The sequence below is a fragment of the Pinus tabuliformis genome, chromosome 9, assembly GCF_031772625.1.
Source record: "Pinus tabuliformis cultivar Carrire ecotype Pingquan chromosome 9, CPIR1, whole genome shotgun sequence".
Taxonomy (NCBI): Eukaryota; Viridiplantae; Streptophyta; class Pinopsida; order Pinales; family Pinaceae; genus Pinus; species Pinus tabuliformis.
Window position 1 is genome coordinate 494,064,181 of NC_142307.1, and position 14,678 is coordinate 494,078,858.

Consider the following 14,678-nt stretch of genomic DNA (forward strand, 5'->3'; position numbering starts at 1 on the left):
CGTCTCTCAACGGACGGTCATTTTTAGCTCATTTTTAGCCTTAACACCTACAGTTGATCTAAACTACTGAAAGTTTGCAACCTCGAAAACAGAAACAGAATCATAAGAAAGAAACAGAAACTTATACCTTCGATATTCAAGACATCTATACCTTCGATTGCCTTCAAGACCTTTATGGCATCATCTTGCCCCTTTGTGGTCTGAAATGTACAGTGAAAAGCATTTTCTGCACATCACGCGTAGAATTCACGTCAAAAATCCTCTAGGAAAAGAAGACCCAAACACACGGAATGGATGAGGTGACCTACCCGACACATCTTGAAATATCGCTGATAAGGGTTTCAGCTGAACGCTTGGCACTTTTAAATTATAAGAGTTTCAGCTGAACATTGAAATTATAAAACCTATGCGTTAATATATTCTTCAAATTTTTAAAATCTTTCAAGAAAAATCCGTTTACTAACATTGACTGAAGTTTCTTTCACAAGAAGAAAGCATCCATCCTTTTCTATTAATTAAAACAAAACTAAATACATTGCCAACATTAATGAAATGAAAACCCTAGAGACCAAAGCCCTAACCACTGAAACTTTGAAAACAAAAAGCAAAATCCATACAAAGCCTTGGCAGCCCCGAGTGAAAACCAGAGATTCAGCCGGCCAAAGAGGAAAAACTGTGATCAATTCAGCGTCTCCACTTGTTTAACGTTTGCCACTTTTTATAATGAAAATCGGTGATGAGAGTTGATGGAAAGCCATATTTCCTATGCTATTGGGTATTGAATGCATTCTAAGAGCTTGACGGGACATGCCTGGCCGTTCTCCTGGATGCCCTGACAACTGCACATACAAACAAGGACATATATAAGATTCCTATGCCATAGGAATTTCGTGCCGCCTTCGTCTTGATCACCACCGCCACCACCAGTCCGTAGGAACGCTGGCATACCATACAGGATATACAACGTACGCATTTAATTGGCATGTTTGAATTTGAATTTTGAGTTTGAATGCGAAAGCCTGCTCTCCATTTTTTAAAATCTAATTTATTACCCTAAAATAATTAAATTTCATATATTTATTTAAAAATATATATATAATAAGTAATACCTTTATTTTACTATATTACAAATTCAAATTAAAATTAAAATTATTTTTAAAATCTAATGTATTAATTTTATAAGTTTTATATATTCGTTTATTAATTTTAATTAAAACAAATAATTTAATTTTTAGATATTTATTTATTAATTTTACTTGAATAAATAATTATAAAATAATATTAAGTATGTTTATATTTTTATTAAATTTAAAAAAATTCATAATATTTTTTTTATTTTAATAAAAGGAGTTGTCTATAATGCGACTTTTTAGATTCGGTGACGGAATCCGGCGAAAGAAATTGAGATGAAATCATGATTTGTTGCAGTTAAAATGGTTTTTTAACTGCATATTCGGATTCAGCACCCTGAAAAACCCCTGGGACGGTTTCATTGTGCAGAAATTAGCTATCAAACTTGGATTCCGATAAATTACTGCCGGATTTTCACCGGAAAAAATCGCCGGAAAGACTTTCAAAAAGTCGCGTTAAAGACTACTGCTTAATAAAATACCAAAAAGAATTATATTTTATTATTTTATAAACATAAAATGTGAATTTTTTATTGGGTGTAGAATATAAAGGGAGAGGTTGTTCTATTAAGACAATTTATGGTTAAAAAGGTCACTTATTGAAATTTGGCTTAAACACCCTTGGATTGTGGCTGCTCAAACCACAGGGTAAACATGCTAGTCATCTCAAAACTCACATTGCCTATTAAAAAAACAAAACACATAAAAATTTTAATTTATACATATCAATCATAGTTCGTTTATACATATAAAATTAAAATTTTATTGGAAAATATTAAAATAAAATTATACTAAATATTTAATATTTTTAAAAAAATGTGTTACACTATAAAAATAATAATAAATTTATTTTTAGAATATGAATAAATTATAATTATATATATATATATATATATAAATATATATATAATATATATATATATATAATTAAAATTTAATTGAAAAAATATTAAATAAAAACCTTCATAATATAAATGAATAAATTAGTTTAAATTCATTTTAACTATAATTTATAAATATTTACTAAAATTAAATAAATTTTAAAAGAAAAATGATTATATAAATATTTGATATATATGGACTAAATATAATGTGTAATACTAGCAACGAAAAAAAGTGGCATACCATGAACAATAAGTTGTTAATATTGATCAAAAACACTTAGAGGTCTTCTTGTGATATGTGTTTCTTGGGGGCGGGAGGAGTTTCTTTCTTTTTTTGGGTTCTATTTTTCTGTTGTTGAATTCTCGCATATTTTACTTTCCAATTTCCATGTCACTCATCTCAATTTAAGTCTTCGTTGGCATTTTTCTTCTCGAGTTTATTATGGATGATGAACTACTTTATTATGGCGAGTATAACCCTTAAAGTGGGCATGCATACCCATCCCATGAAGATTTATTTTTATAAAGGATCGCCCATTGGTTTCACCTCCCATTCACATGATAGTGGAAGTGTCTCACTTTCCTTAAGGCTTATTTAATTTGTCATCAAATCATCCAGATAATGCACAACATTTGGAGGTTCCAGGCCTGATTCCTTCTGCTAAGCATGCTTCGTCTCTAGATACAGCAAGCCCTAATCATAATAAGCATCATGTGACAGCCTATAAAGCAACAAAATTCAAATATTTAAATGGTAATAGAGGATGATATTCCCCTTTGATACATTCTACAACTTATGTATAGGGATCTAATTGGTCGGTTTGCTAGGAAGATGGTTAAACTTCTTCTCTACCACATTGGATCGATTCCAATTGGGTTCTTATTATCAGTCTTTTCTGCAATTCCACATATTTCCTAAAGCTTAATTATGTGGTATCGTCAATAAAGTAGATGAAGTGAGGACTCTCCTATCCTCCGACTAATGTTGGTGAAAATCTAGGTTGATGCTTCAAAAGTGGAATATGGATTTCGACGCTTCGCTTAGCCCCATGTGAATGAAAAAAAATGGGCCCTCCTCCCATATTTGTCAACACCATTCTAGAACAAATCAGTGTTGGAAAAAATAGGAAATCATATTGGCCAATTTGTTTGTTGGGAGGAAGTTTTCCTTTCAAAGCAAGATGGATGAGTGGCATGGAAGTAAGTGGAGATCAACCCCAACGAAGGTTTCCTAGAGGATATTGAATTGGTATTCAACGAGGTTGCATGGAATCAAAAGATTGATTATTGGAAGTTTCTCTTTCATTGTTTTCCTTTCCATGAGGTAGGTCACCTCGTCTCTAATTGCACACGAAAGAAAATTTCTAATCATCTAAAAAAGTTTATATTAGGAAACTTTTGAACATGTAGATTAAGGCCTCAGGACTGAGGGAGAATGATCCTCTGGATTCCAAACTCGAAGACACTGACGGCGATCATCCTCCCTCCTTAGGTAAGTGGTTTCAGCCCCCCTCATTTTTTCCTATAAAAAATAATGATAAAATTCTTCATGATGGTAATATACTTGGGAAATTTTCCAAAGTTATGTCCCTGATAACAACGTCTCCAGTGCCTTCTATTCAAGGTCTCTCCCTCTATAAAATGTTGCCACATGTCAAGGAGAATGATGTCTTTCCAAATCTGATTTTTCCTTATGGTTCCAACTCTTCATCCAACTCTTGTGGGAAACCTCCTTCTGCAGATTATAAGGTCATTCGTTCCTCAAACGAGCTCTATGTTTCTATTGACCTCCATGTTAAGTGAAATGCTCTCTATTCATCTTCCTTGACGCGTGAATATGTTTCAGCATCTGGTGGTCTAGCCATGGATGCTCCTTCTGTCAGTCATGCCAGTCACAAATCCTTTCTTTCTAAGGCCAATCTAAGGTTAGGGAAGACATTCTAAGTGGAAAAAAATACCATAATATCCAAGTTTCTTAGATAAAAGGCCCCTCCCATGAAGGAAAATGAAGGTCTTGTCTCTGAATATTAGGGGGTTTAGGGCCAACCCCAAAAAAATGACTCTAAAGTGGCTCATTCGAGCCCACATCCTAGATGTTATAATGATTCAAGAAACTATGTCATCGAGTGCCTATGTGGTTTCAATTTTAGAAATATGGTGTAGGAATTAGACTTTCTTCTCATTAGATTCAGAAGGTTTTTTGGGTGGCTTTCTTATGGCTTTGCAGCCTGATTCATCGTTTTACTTTTATCGATCTCTTCCAAACATATAGAAATTGATTTTGTTTCAAACAAACTGGAAGAGGTGAGTCATCACATTATTCCAATTACAAATTCTTATGATGCATTAAAGAAGTCAAAATATTTATTTGACTCACTCTCATAATTGGAAGTAGTTCATAAATTAGACCTATGATGCATGATGTGGAAGCCATTGGAATTAAAATGGACATCCCTATCATAGCCTTTGTCAAGGCCCTCTATCCTACATATTATCACTATATTCAATCCTTACAAGTTAGTTCCCAACTCAAGGATGATACTTTTGACACTCTTGTGGAGGCATTTGCAAGAAGGGAGAAAGCTTTTGGGAAGAGGAATATAGCTTATCAATCCCATGAAGAATTTGTGTGCCTTGCACAAAAAGAGAGGAATCAGTCACAAGATTCTTCTAGAGGAAGAGTTGGTAGAATAAGACATGGAAGGAAGAATAATAGAGACAATGGGGATAAATATCATAAAGGAGGAAAAGATGATCTCCATTATATTTGTTTAAAGATTTATAAACCTTATGTGATTTAGTTAGCAAACATTTGGATAATATTTAATATGTTATTGAAAATAAAAATAAGAATAACGAGTTGGAAAAATGGATGTGTGTTTATTTACATAGGTTGACCCAATAGGTTTTTCAATCGTAAGCTAAAACCAAAGAATCCGACTCATTAAACATGTAGAGGAAGACATGTATATCCACTAATTATTTTTTAATATATATTCCTATTACATAAATTAATAACCATGCATAGTGAAGACCCTTAGGCATATGCCCTTTATGCAAAACTTACCAAATAGTACCTAAAATACCATATGGGGTCAAGGACACCAGAGAGAATGCATGTGTCATGGTTGGACACCTTGATCATAGTGCCTAAAGCCTACAATGTTCATTTTCTTGTGTAAGGCTCCTATTTTCCTCTTCAACCATGGCTTAGGCCCTTAGACCCCTCACTACTATCCAAAACCAATTAATTGTAACCACTTTCCACTTAAAGGCTAAAGATCTCATAGAAAGTTTGTATGTGGTGTTTCAATTTATCTTTCATCATGCTTAAGCCTTGGAAGCTTGGATAAATTCCTAAGTCCCTTTTTATGATTTCCTGACCATTCAAAAGTTATAAAGATCCATCATGGTTACTAAAAGCATCATAATATCCCATGGTAAATAACTCATATTTTAGACTCATGGTTATCAATTAGAGGTGTTTTCCATGTGATTGAGACTAGCAAGTATCATTTTGGGCATAAGGTTGCTATTTTTAACTCATAACCTTGGTTAGGACTATAGACCCATTTTTGGTGCGCAATTAACCTAATCATGGTGTCCATTAGACCCTTGGAAGAAAATGGTATCTAGCAAAGGTCTAATGTGGTGGTTCAAGGACTTGCCCATGGTGCTTGAGGCTGATAATAAATATTTATGGCTAGATGTTCTTATTTCCTTCCCTTAACTACAACGATAGACTTGAGACCCATCAATTATGCCTAAGTATAATGTGTTAATCGACTCAAATGTGAAAGAATCCCTATAAAGAGCTTAACTCAATGTTTCTAGGTGTTGTTCATGATGCTTGATCTCAAGAAGGTTTACTTAGGGGGGTCATTATTTCCCACTTGACCATGCTTATACCTCAACATTTCAACTACAAAATGACTACTTATGATGCTTGTACCCTACTCAGAGGTGAGAGAACCCTAAAATATTCCTACATATTGGTTTTTGGTTTCCTAAAATGTTTGAGCCGAACATATTTTTCTTCCATACCCCTATGGCCATTCAAACATCTCAAGATGAAGGGGTATATAACGAAGCTCCCTTTTGTCTAAATGCATTGGAGCCTCACTTGTAAGAAGTCTCTGAGAACAAATGTTTGGGAAAAGCTCATGCAAAGTATAGAGAAAAAAATATATTGTTGGACATTTAGGACACTCAACCTTTCTATTAGACTTACCTTTATTAAATTACTTTTGCAAGCCATCCTTATGTACCTATTCTCATCCTTGGCAACCCCTAAATCCTTTCCAGAAAAAATAAGAAACATACAAAGATCCCTCCTTTGGGGGGAGCTAGAGAGTAAAAAAAATGGGCCCTTGTCACCTGGGAAAATTATACTATCCTAACCACCTAGGGGGTCTATGACTAAGAGACCCTAAAATTCTCACTCAATCACTAGGAGCCAAAACTTGGTGGTGGTGTCTTCAAAACCAGGAAGCTTTATGGAGTAAAGTATGGAAGGAAAAATGCATGCCATGAACAAACAATAATCTATTGATTTGGATGGGGGGTGGAATTGAGGTTTCTCATCTTCGAAATTCAGCTTGGAAGAATAAACACTTGATTCAAGCTCACAAGTTTTGGGAAATCAGGCACATAAATTTAGCCCTCTTTTGGTAGTATTCCTATAAGCAATGGACCAGCTTGGAAAAAGGAGAGTTGAATGAGCTAAAAACTTGTTTGATATTGCAAGGTAGAGTAGCAGTCAATAGTATTGGGTACAACCTCAATCTCAACAATAATGGAGGCGGTGGGAGAAGTGCACACATTGACCAATGAAGATAAGATTCGAAACACAAGGAACCATCACAAACGAACTAGAAATTGGAAGAATTAAAATACAATCTGGGAAAGATATCCTCTACTAAGGACATTGGCCTAAAGGATCTTTTAGCTTAAAGGAGGCTTACATATTATTAGTTGGCATAGAAGGACACCCCAACAAAAGTAAATGGAAAAAGCTATGGGAATCTAAACTTTGGCCCAAGGTGATCCATTTTCTTTAGATTCTCATGCAAAACAAGATATTAACCTGGGATAATCTCCAAAAAGGGGTTTTCAAGGTCCAGGTAGACTCTAGCTTATGCTGGAAAAGCATAGAAACAATTGAGCATCTACTTAATAACTATAAATTTGCATCAAAAACATGGAATCGTTTGGCCATAATTTTTAGACGATCAAATTGGAATGGAACCAATATCCATGTTACACTTTAAGAATGTAACTTTTGACCTTTTACAAGTGTTATAGTGAATATAACATGAAATTGTTTTCCAGGATTTATAATGTGGGAAATATGGAAGGAAAGGAACATAATAATATTCAAATATTAGTCATTAAATATTAGGAAGGGTAAGAGAAACAATCCTCACAACCCTTGGTTTACACAAGATTGGGGATGAAGTTCCAAGGAATCACGCATTCTCACACTTTTGGGGCTCAACCAATCCTTCATAATTTTTTAAGCTCCACAACCCCAACCTATTCCCTTAAGTCCTAATAACTGGAAACCACCTCTACTGGCTTCTTAAAACTAAACTTTGATGAGGCCTCTAGGGGTAATCCTAGCCTTGTTAGTTTTGGAGGGGTATTTAGAGATATCATGGACAAACTACTCACATTTATGTGGGAAATATAGGAAATGAAATTAATAATGTGGCGAAACTCTCATCCCTGGAGCAAGGTATAATAATAGGCAAGCACTTTAACTATCAAAAATTGATCATTGACGGGAATTCTAAAATTGTTATCCTAATGATTAAAAATCCTACAAAATGGATCCAAGATCACTGAACAAGATCACTATATTGACTATCAGGCGTTGAACAAGATCAATGTCCGGATTAGGTACCCGATCCCACGGATTGATGACCTTCTGGACCAACTAAAGGGGGCAAAATATTTCAGCAAGATCAACTTGAAATCAGGATATCACCAGGTACCAATCGAACCCTTCGATGTGTGGAAGATTGCCTTCAAAGACAAGGAGGGCCTTTTTGAATGGTTGGTTATGCCTTTCGGGTTGACGAATGCTCCTGCAACCTTCATGAGGCTGATGGATGACATCTTGCGGCCATTCACCAATTCATTTGTCATGGTATACTTGGATGACATCCTGATCTTCAGCGAGAGTTGGGAAGAGCACCTCCACCACATCCGAAAGGTTCTCCAAACACTGCGGCAACACAAGCTATGTGCCAATTTGGAGAAATGCACTTTCGGGATGACCCAGGTTCAGTATCTGGGATACATTATTGATGAATGGTGGGTGCATGTGGATCCAGCCAAGATCCAAGTCATTCAGGATTGGCCAGCTCCAACCACTTTGACAGAGCTCCATAGCTTTTTGGGTCTTGCCAATTTCTACCGCAGGTTCGTGTTGGGATTCTCTCATATCACTTGGCCCTTGAGTCAATTCACCAAGGGAGGAGCGAAAGAAAAATTATTTTGGTCTAAATATCAACAGAAGGCGTTCACAGAGTTGAAACATCGCCTCTGCTCTGCACCAGTTCTCACATTACCAGACTTGCAACAACCATTTGAGATCGAGACAGATGCTTCTGACTATGCTATTGGGGTAGTCCTTACTCAACAGGGGCATCCAGTGGTATATCACAGTGAAACACTTTCAGACACAGTTTGGAAGTATCCCACTTATGACAAAGAGATGTATTCCATTGTGCAGGCCTTCTGACAATGGAAGCATTACATTTTGGGGAAGGAAACAGTCATCTGTACAGACCATCGACCCCTACAGTTCATACAAACGCAAGGGAAGTTGTAGAATGATCACCATCAAAAGTGATCCACATACCTACAACTATTCCATTTGAATATCCTTTCAAATTCTAGCCTTACATCTTAAATTCAATGGGCCACTTGGCTTGGTCATATGATGGCATCTGTAACATTGATTAGGAATTAATGAAATTTATTAAGAAACCGGGGAGAAGGATCCCTTGATATAAAACAAATGCCTTTGCCTGATTATTGGTTGCCTTATCTGGTTCCCATTCAAAACAAACTTTTTGAAAATGATCCTCCTACACCTACCATTGACCTGCTTTTCCTTTTGAGGCTCCATCTAAGAACATACAAAATTTTCTATGAGAGAGTTGCTAACCTTGGAACACCTCCTCTACCACCTCTAGATGAATTTTCCAATTCTACCACTATCTAGGTTTTGAGTTGATGATTATAGGCTAAGAGGCATGTAGAAAATTGTAGGCCCAACAAGGTTTCAATTTTAGGAATCACATCAGTTTAATTCCCAACCCAACATAGATTTATGTTGTTTTTTTAAACATGAATATTTTCTATAGCATGAAACACAACCATTCCCACAATAGGAGAATCACTAACCATTAGAAAGAAATTAACCGAGTTTTGTGTTTGCAAAGTCGGTGTTCATGGACATGGGGCTCAACATTTTTAAAGGAAATTAGCATCTCAATAAAACCTTTACTAAGGCAATCCTAGAGATTCCTTCATGACTAGAGCTTCTATTGAGCTGCCGCAAATTCCTTTAGCAAGGCAAACCTACAACTTCCTTCATGCCTGGAGATTGTTATCTATAGGAATAACACTATTCACAAAATAAGAACCATTCCCACAATACGAGAATCACTAACCATTAAAAAGAAATTGATTGATTGATTTTTATGTTGGTAAAATCAGTGTTCATGGACATGAGGCTGAACAATTTAAGTCATAAAACAATTTATAAAAAAGAACTAGACCAGATCAACATATTAACTAGAAAATGAACCAGGTGTCACTAGGTTTATTTGAAATTCCTCCAATGTCTACATCATTTTATTATAACGCATAAAATATTTAATCCATAACTTATTCATATAATTGAAGACATATAGCCAATTATAGGTGAATTTCAACACACTGGTAGTAATTTTCCAAGTGCAAATATAAGCATGGTATTCTAAGTGGAAAAACAAGCTATCAAAAAAACAATTATTGATATAGTTGAATACATACAACAAATTCCTTTTGTATATTTGATTTTTCAAGGATACTGTCAAAAAGACATATGTATGAAAAATTGTTAAGTTGTTTCTATTTTTTTTTGAATTCTTAATTTATTGTAGGAAAGAAGAATTACTAATAGCCTGTAGGAAAGCAAAATTCAATTATTATTAACTAAATGCATGCAATAAATTTGCAGATAGTTTCATCTATGGCAAGAGTTAGTTATGTTGCTCATACAAGGAGAAATGGCAGGCGAGTGACTAGGGGTGCCTAGCTGCGATGCTCTTCATCAGATGAGGAAGGAACAGGTGATGTGAATGTCCACAATGCTCCCAACAAATTTTTTGAGGATGGCCATGCGGCAGAGGCTGATGTTGTCCCACCATCAACCACAAAGCCACCACCAACTACGGTTCAAGGGGCAAGTTCAACTAAGAAGATCAACGTTATAAGAGGTTGGAAAAAAAAAGACATGTTACTTGCAATTGACGACATAGAGTTTAATGGGTATTTAGTTTGGGCATCTACAAAAAACATGGTATTTCGCCCTCCTCAATACATTATTGGATAAATGGGATGACTCATACAAAACGTACAAGGCCTCTTATAGTTATGACTGAAGAGGAGGAGGCTGAGGTGGTTGAGTGGTGTAAGGAGATGGCCCAATTGGGACATGGGATAGAGTTGATACAACTCAAATCCATTCAAAGATGGGTTTCCTAGTAAATCATGGTGGTTTGGATTCAAAAAAATGCATCCAAACCTTGTATTGTGTACAACTAAGGGCCTTAACAGAGACAAAGCTTTAAATTTATGCCCTGCAATTGTGTCTAATTTCTATGACACTCTTTTTAGTGCATACAATAAGTATTCTTATGTTGTAGACCATATATGGAACTGTCACGAAACAAGTTTACAGGCAGGAAGGAATTGTGGCATGCGAGTAATTTCCAAGAGAGGGAGCCGAAATGTTCCAAAGATTTTGCCTAAGAGCAGGGAGTGGATAACTATTCTATGTTGTGTCAATGCAATTGGCACTTCAATCCCATGCTTTTATCTATTCAAAGGTAAAAATCAATTGGAAAACTATATACAAAATTATGAACCAGGTGCATGCATGGCTGCACATCCTTATGCATGGATGACTAAGGAATTTTTTTAAAATTGGATTTGTCACTTTGTTGCATCTATTCCAAGTGGTGTCTCACTTGAGAACATACACCAATTGATTTTAGATGGTCATGGAAGCCACATTGTTGTGCAAACAATTGAGGAGGAAAACAATTTGGGCATCAACCTGTCAACATTTCCTACTCATACCACTCACAGATTTCAACCCCTTGATGCCAGTGAGTTTAGCGCTTTCAAGAACTATTTAAGGTCAGAGCAAGCTGCATGGATGGAAAAGAATCCAGGGTTCGAGGTGAAAAGGTTTGAGCTAGCATAGCCTGTAAGTAAAGTCTTTAAAAGGGCTCTCACACCATCAAATGTCAAGGTTGGCTTTAGGAGGACTAGAATATGGCCAATGAACTATGATGCTCTTATGCATGATACTGGTTGTAGCCAAGCATTTCATGTAAATGGTCAAGAAGAAGGGCATGTCCAAGAAGATGTTGAAATTCAAGAAGAAGTGGATGAACATGAAGATGCAGTTGCAGCTGATAATATAATTTCCCTCTCTCAAGGACACTTATATGGTGATGATGATGAACAGGTAAGTGAAACACAATACAATCATGAATGAATTGGCAGTAACATGGAGGTTGTTCTACCAACTGAAGCACATGGAACTTCAGTTGCTGATATTCTTAATGACTTTGTTGATCATGAAACTGACAATGATAATGTGGTTGAAAAATATATTGTTACTATTTCACTAGGAAGCAACAATGACCAATTGACATTGCCAAGCCAAGTAACCCCACCATCATGGCTGGTAGAAGCCATGATGAATATAAACAAGCATGGTGTCATAAGAACGAATGAAGAAAGCATGAACATGCCTTCACAACCAGTAGAATTAAACAATGAAATTGTTCATTTTTTTATGGACAATAGATCAATGGAAGAAGATAGTGCACATAATGAGGAATCATACGAAGAGAATAATATAGTTCAATTAGTAGTCCCAGATATTGAATGACAAGTGTCAACCAATGGCATGCATCATGCAGGGAATGAGAAGTTACTTAGTTGGTTACTAAAGCTACCAATGGAGATAATGTCAATGAAAAAAAAGCATGGAACACTAGGTAGTCCTCGTTTGGGCCAAATTTCATAGTTACTCGCCTCATAAACTATATAGCCCTATTAGTTGAGTCTAAAAAAAGAAACTAGACATTCAAGAATTAAAACGGAAAAAGAAGGATTTAGTCAAGGAAAAGAAGGCAGCAAGGATTGCTGCAGCACAACTTCGAGCAGAGGAAAGGCTTGAAAGAGAGAAAGTAAGGCAATAAAAGGACCATAAAAAACAAATAGGAAGGTAGGAAAAGAAGCAAGAAAGGCTCAAAAAATTCTTCAAGAGAAAGAGGAATAATAATTGACAATGATGCAAGCACAGTTAGTGAAACCAAGATGATGTCAACCACATATTACCAAATTGCAGATAATACCCGATTATTCCAAGACCTCATAAAATTTCAAGTGCCTCAGTATCAGAATGGGGGTTAACCCACTTGTTATATTCCTACCAGTGCAGGTGTCAATCCTATGTATGCTTATCAAGCAAGGAACTCAAAAAGTTTGCGCACTGAAGATTTTGGAGGCCATCTAGACTAGGGGTGTGATATGTTTTTTGTTGTAACCACATTATGATGTGGATTTTGGATGGATTGCCTATTTTTCTTGTCACATGAGGATTTTGGCTTATAATCTAGGTCGGTTTATTCCATATTTTTTGCAACATTGTAATCAAAAGCCATTTTAGAAGCAACATTCATAGTCTATTTGAATGGAGAAATCCTAGCTTAGAATGCAAATGGAGCTTTTGTTCTGCCATTACATACCAAATTATCCACAACATCACATTTTTCTCCAGGTTGCTAAATAAATGACAAATGAGGGAATAATAGTATCATGAAAAACTTACTTTTTATAATTTGAAAACTCCATAAAATAGTGAACAACAACAATAAACAATTTTGGTCAATGCAAACATCATGACTCCATTTATTTTGGTGGTCATTTTCAACCTCCTAATTTCTCCCTCACTATTACAATTGAAAATGCATTCAATTCCATTCCCTTGCGATTGGGTTAATTATAAACATCGTGAGTCCATTGAATAAAAAAGAATTCTTTAATCAAACAAATTCACAGCTGTCCTGTTATGACCAGAGAAGAAATTGTGAGGAAAATGTAGTGGATGACTAATTCAATTCAATTTTGTTGATGTGTCATGACTACATTGGATCAAACAAATTCAACATTTTTTAATAAAACAAACTCAGAACTGCCTTGTTATGACCAGAGAAAAAAATGCAATCAAAACACAGTGGATGACAAGAAAGAATACCACACAAACTATTAAAAAACTTGATTTTCCATGAATCCATTGAATCAAACAGATTCAAAACTCTTTAATCAAACAAATTCACAATTGTCTTGTTATGAATAGAGAACAAAAGGTGGAACAAACATAATGGATGACAAGAAAGAATCCTAGAAGCATCTGGGCATGTTGAAAAGTCTCAAACGCAAAATGGAACTCATCCTCAACTTCCTCAGTATTACAAATTAAGAAAATTTGTTTATCCCAAGGTGTTTTTAACTCCACAACTCATGTCATTACTTATTAGTCAACTGAAATGTATATCATCATTCAAAATCGAGACAAACAAGTAGATTAAATATGAGTGTCAAGTGTAGATTAAATTGTTGAGCAAACTACAACCTAATTTGAGCTAAACCTTATCTATATAACTTTCTATCTTTTCAGGCATAAGTTAATTGTAAGGAGGTTTAATATCAAGGCCCCTCTCTAAGGATGATTTTTCAAATACAAGCCTTCAACAAGGAGATAGAAACTATGAAGTTGCCAAACAACTGTGAGGCTTTTTCTTAATGAATTTGATGATTATGGCTCAAACCGAATCAAAATGAGATTTATGTAAATGAAAATTGAGCAAAGCGACTATACTTCACCCTTTTGTTTGCAAGAAGAAAAAATACCTTACTTTCATTACTTAAAACAAAAGAGGTTACAAGTAGCATAGATCAGATCATCAACAACAGAGAGATCAATGTCCAACTTAAGTCTTCCTTCCAGGGCAGAGTTCACCAAAGAAACATAGATAAAAAAAAAGACATCGTTCACAAAAATTGAAAACAAATTAGACCAAATTATAGTGGAATTTGCAATGTCCAAGGTACCCCAGGGAGTGGCTCAAAACTGTTGAAAGACCAAGTCATAAATTCTAGAATGGACAAGAGATATTCAGCTAGGAGGCCTGTGAGTTACCCATGTTATATCTCCTCTCATTTATATCAATCACTCTGCACAACACACCAAGATATTGCAGCATGGATCTTCAAAAAGTCTAATAACTCTAATAGGAAGGTTGGGGCAGAGGTCCTTATCGAGGCATAGCTAGCCATATTGCAATGCATATTTATATATGTGGAG

The 14,678-nt window shown here is 35.5% G+C and overlaps 1 long non-coding RNA gene across 1 annotated transcript; it reads right to left on the reverse strand.

The window, feature by feature from the left end:
• On the reverse strand, positions 1 to 761 carry LOC149149363 (uncharacterized). Its single transcript, XR_016262416.1, has 4 exons — positions 618 to 761; positions 309 to 382; positions 128 to 226; positions 1 to 47 (listed from the first exon to the last, which is right to left on the reverse strand). It is a non-coding gene; the product is annotated as an uncharacterized LOC149149363 (long non-coding RNA).
• Positions 762 to 14,678: the final 13,917 nt, after the last annotated feature.